We start from the raw sequence: 5,156 nt of genomic DNA, 5'->3' as shown, positions 1-5,156 counted from the left end.
CTTGATAAGAACCAGGTAAGCTCTACTTATTCTACTTGATCTCCTTGTTGCTTTAATCGGAAATAATAAAGGGCTTTTGTGGCAAAGATTTCAGTTCAAAGCCAGCTCGGGCTAAAAAATCCCTAAGACTCCGTCTCCCAGCTAAACTCTGCAAGTGGTACTATAACTCAGTGTGGTAGAGTGCTAGCCTTGAGCAGAAGTGCTCAGGGACAGTGCCCAGGCCTTGAGTTCAAATCTCCTTGAATACTAGTGGTACTATAACTCAAAGTGGTTCAGTGCTAGCCTTGAGCGGAAGCGCTCAGGGACAGTGCCCAGGCCTTGAGTTCAAATCTTGAATACCAACTGGGACAAGCCATCCCAGAAACGAGCACCTAGACTCAGCCAGTCTAGGGAACAAGGGAACGTGGAAGGGAGTAAGAGGAGATGTCACATCAGCTACTTTGTGCCTGCCCTTTCAAAATTAACCTGAGCCGGGAGGTCAGTAGAAGTAAGAAGCCTGCCCATCCAATGTCTATACCTGTCTACCTATTAACTGAACAGGAATTTATATTCTTGCCTTTGTCACCTGACTTCTCTACCTAGTTGCCAGATGTCAGAAGTAGCTAGGGACATTTCTACCAACATTTTCAGCCCCAAGTCCTTCCACTTGCCATTTATTTGCTCTCTAGTATTTTTTTTTCCAGCCCCTCAATGCTCATGAGACTTCTCCAGATTTCATCTAAGGACTCACGCAACCAAGGGACAGCTGCTGTTCACTGCCTTCTCTGGGAGGAGACCAAATTCCAGCCTTTTACCCCTATTGTCGACGCCCCTTGTCAGCAGGAAGTAGCCAGAGAGAATCCTCGCCCTATTTCATGATTATTAAAAGGCTGGAATGTAAGGTCCGCTCCTGGATGGCGAGCAGACTCCACCCTCCTCGCAGCAAAGTCTCCACCCAGTACCTGCGTTACCTAGGCAACTGGGACACCTGGAAGAGGTCACATCTGCATCCGCTGAGGTCACATCTGAATTTGATGTGGCCACAGCTTTCCCCACCCATACCCTACATAAGGGCTAGCCCAGGCCCAGACTCTCCCTTTTTTCTCTCTGTTCATTTCTAGCTCTTGCTGCTCTTTTCTTGCTCTCTTGCTCTCTCTCTTTCCCAGCCACGTGGAGTGCCAACCTTGCCTGGTCCCAGCAGGTCTACCCCTTACCTGAATACCACGTGAGTGCTACTGTTCTTACCCCTCTCTCTGCTCTTTTCTCTCTCTTTCCTCTCTTCCCAGCTCTCTCTCATTCCCAGGCCTTTCCCAGCCACGTGGAGTGCCACCCTTGCCTGGTCCAAGCAGGTCTACTGAATAAACCTACCCCTTATCTGAATACCACGTGCGTGCTGGTGCAGTTCTTACTCGGTTACCTCTTTTTAAAAACCTAACATAAGGTAGACTGTAACTCCATTGGCCACCTGCATGTGGCCAGGCTAGACTACATGGATTTTGCCTTTAATAACCCTAGCTTGTGGGCTGCGGGGGGGGGGGGGGCAGTTTCATCCCCCGAGTCTGTGCTGCGGCCCTGGCCCGTCAGCTCTCCACTTCCCCAATAAAGTCATCTTTTTCCATGAGGCTGTTTCTCTTTCCCCCATAACAAACTGGAATGCTTCCCAGCAATCAATAGCATATGTAGCCACAGTATTGTCCACGTCCATTCAGCATGATCACAAGGACGACTGGCAGAAGAGTCAAGAACAACTCACTTGTAACTTAAATTGTAAGACAGACAGCATACCAACTTGCAGGTGTGAAAGTGATCCCGAACCAGCATCAAACCCAATGCAAAAGCTACCAAGAGTGGCTGGAAAGGCATCAAGAATCACATGCAATTCTCCTCCTATCCTCAAGAATTATCTAAGGACTTGCTTGAGTGAAGAAATCCCCGCTGGGTGCCAGTGGCTCATGCCTCTAATCTCAGCTACTTAGGAAGCTGAGATCTGAAGATTGTGGTTCAGAGCCAGTCCAGGCAGGAAAGTCTGTGACATTCTGACCTCCAATTGACCACCAAAGAAGCTGTCAGTGGAGCTGGGGCTCAAGTGGTAGAGTGCCAGCCTTGAGCACAAAAGAGCAAGGATAACACCCAGGCCCTGAATTCAAGCCCCAGGATTCACGCGTGCGCGCGCACACACACACGCACACACACGCACACACACACACACACACACAAATCCTATAGTTTGACCCAATAACATGATTACTATTACTGGATTACTATTACTATTACTGGAACAATTTAGGAGGAACTCAGAGCAGCAGGTAACGCCTTCCAGAAACAACTGGCTAATGTAGAGTTCCACTGACCTCACAAAATATGCTGTTTCTGTATTAAATGCAAACTCTTTTGTATTGACAAAAGATATTTAGGGCTTTGTGTAAAAAAAAAAAAGAGAACATTCTTCCGACCTGCTTGGCAAAACTCTCAAAGCTCACACACCGATTGGAGCCCTCTGGTCCGGATCAAGCCTGCCTGGTGGAATCTGACGGATACCATCTAGTCTCATGGAAAAGAGACATAAGTACTAACAATCACATTTGGATGCTTCTTGCTCCAAGCCTGTGCTGCCAGCTTCTGTAACTCATCATAAAAAGAAAAGAGGGCTGGGAAGGTGGCTCAGTGGTAGAGTGCTTGCCTTGCATGCATGAGACCCTGGGTTTGATTCCTCAGCACCACATAAACAGAAAAAGCCAGAAGTGATGCTGTGGCTCAAGTGGTAGAGCGCTAGCCTTGAGCTGAAGAGCTGAGGGACAGCGCCCTAGGCCCAGGTTCAAGCCCCACGACCCACAAAAAGAAAAAAATAAAAGAAAAAAAAGAGAAAGAGAAAAAAGAGGTGGGGTAGGCTGCGGGTGGCTCTCACTGTAATCCCAGCTGCTCAAGGGGCTGAGGTCTGATGATGATCGAGGTTCAAAGTCAGCCCAGGGCAGGAAAATCTGGAGACTCTTATTTCCAATAAACCACCAAAAAGCCAGAAGTGGAGCTGTAGCTAAAGTGGTAGAGTACTAGCCTTGAGCACAAAAACTCAGGGACAGCAACAAGGTCCTGACCTCCTCCAGCCCTCCCGGCCCCCCCAAAGATGTGGGCTTCTTCTGCCTGCATGAAGAGGCCTGGGGCCTTTGCTCAGAAGTCAGGGGTTGAAGGGAAGGAACTGACAGGGCCTGGTCTGGGTTACTTGAAGCTGTGTAGATCAGCAGTGTCTGGCTTTGCCCCAACTCCATTGTAGTTTTTTTGCTGGGGCTTGAACTCAGGGCCTGGGCACTGTCCCTGGGCTTCTTTTGCTCAAGGATAGCACTCTACCAGCTAAGTCACAGCACCACTACTAGCTTTGTCTGTTTCTGTGGTACTGAGAAATCAAACCCAGGGCTTCATGTGTGCTAGACAAGCATTCTACCACTAAGCCACCTTCCCAGCCCCACTGTAGGGTTTTGACTTAAGCTATTCTACTCTGAGTATGAATGGCAAAATAGAAGGCTTTTCATCTTGTTTGTGCTAGTAAACAACCTCCATCTCGACAGGCTGATAGTGTAATTAAAAAAAAACAGTAGTACTCTATAAAACTTGTGGGTGGAAACAGGAGGAAAAAGCTGGGAGAGAGCAAAGGAAGGGGTGACACTGTCCAAAAAGAAATGTATTCTTTACCTGACATATAACTGTAACCCCCATACATCACTTTTATAATAACAATAACGAACTCCAAGAAAACCACATAGGTATATCAAACCCATAACAGGAACACCAGGCCCATGACCTTAAAGAAAATACCAAATCTAGGATTGATACAACTCTCTCTTCCAAATGATAGAAAAACTCAATAGAGAAACTTGAACCTTGGGGTGTGATGGCACACTGACCTCTGAGCTGACCTTCCTTAGATGGGCGACTGTGACCCTGGGCAGACACGACCCACTCCAATGGCTGTGCCTCAGTTCTGATCCAATTAGCCTGTGCCTGGGCTGAACTCTGTCTGAAATCAGACTGCATTTTGGCACAACCAGGCTTCAACTGCTCTGTTACCAGGACTTTATGTGGCCACCTGCAGTGACTGCTTGTGCCCTTCTCTGCTCTTTCCCTTAGACAAGGTCTCTTTGAACCCTGTAGTCCCTGCCTTAACCCTTTCCTAGCCATCCTGGAACCTCTGTATTATTGTGAAGTGTCTCTGTGTGAGCTGAGACTCTGTAAATACAATATATATATATATATATATTATTTTTTTTTTTCTTTCAGTCGTGGGGCCTTAACTTTGAGCCTGGACACTGTCCTTAGCTCTTCGGCTCAAGGCTAGCGCTCTACCACTTGAGCCACAGAACCACTTCCAGCTTTTTCTGTTTATGTGGTGCTGAGGAATCGAACCCAGGGCCTAATGCATGCAAGGCAAGCGCTCTACCACTGAGCCACCTAACCAGTCCCCCAAACAAAATTCTCCAGCTTGAAGGCTCTAGGCAATCTGGTTGCTGTGTATCTGTCAGCCTTCTCTGTGTTTCTCTCTCCGTTGACCTTGCCCTTCCCACTCTTCATGAAAATGTTTGTTTTGGTCACTGGGCGCCCGGGTGATGTCTGGGCCTGTAGAGACAGAACCCTGCCTAGCACCCTATGGGTGCTCAACCCGTAAACCTGTATGTTTTGGATACAAATAATACAGAAGTTTAGAAAAGGAGCCTTGTGCTAGGCCTGCCTGGGGAGAAAATGGCTCCTAGGCTCTCTCCCCGTGCACCCTGGAAGTCCCGCCCAGCACCTGTAACCTAGGCAACTGGCACGCCCGGGGGGGGGGCAGTGGGCGGTCCCCTAGGCTCTGATGTCATTTCCCCATCCTCTGAGGTCACTTCCGCTTCCGCGGAGGCCACGCCCCTCCCCGCCTTTCCCTATATAGTCTCTCTCCTCGCGCCCTCGTCCCTCTTGCTCCGGACTCCCACCTTCGCCTCTCTGCGGTCTCTTCTCTCGGTCTCTCAGTAAACCTTTGTCGTTTGGGCCTTACACCATGGTTATTGTGAATTTAGTTCTGAGAGGGAACTTTCAGTCCCTCTCACTAAGGAAGTGGAGGAAAGATGGAGAGTTCTCCTTTTCTAGGCGCTGTAGGTAAGGCCTGGCCTCTCCTGAGCCCCCTTTGCACACCTGGTTCTCGGCCGCGGCAGGGC

The sequence above is a fragment of the Dipodomys merriami genome, unplaced genomic scaffold (assembly GCF_024711535.1).
Source record: "Dipodomys merriami isolate MVZ:Mamm:240054 unplaced genomic scaffold, mDipMer1.0.p SCAF_505, whole genome shotgun sequence".
Lineage (NCBI taxonomy): Eukaryota > Metazoa > Chordata > Mammalia > Rodentia > Heteromyidae > Dipodomys > Dipodomys merriami.
Note: the sequence above shows the minus strand (reverse complement) of the source record.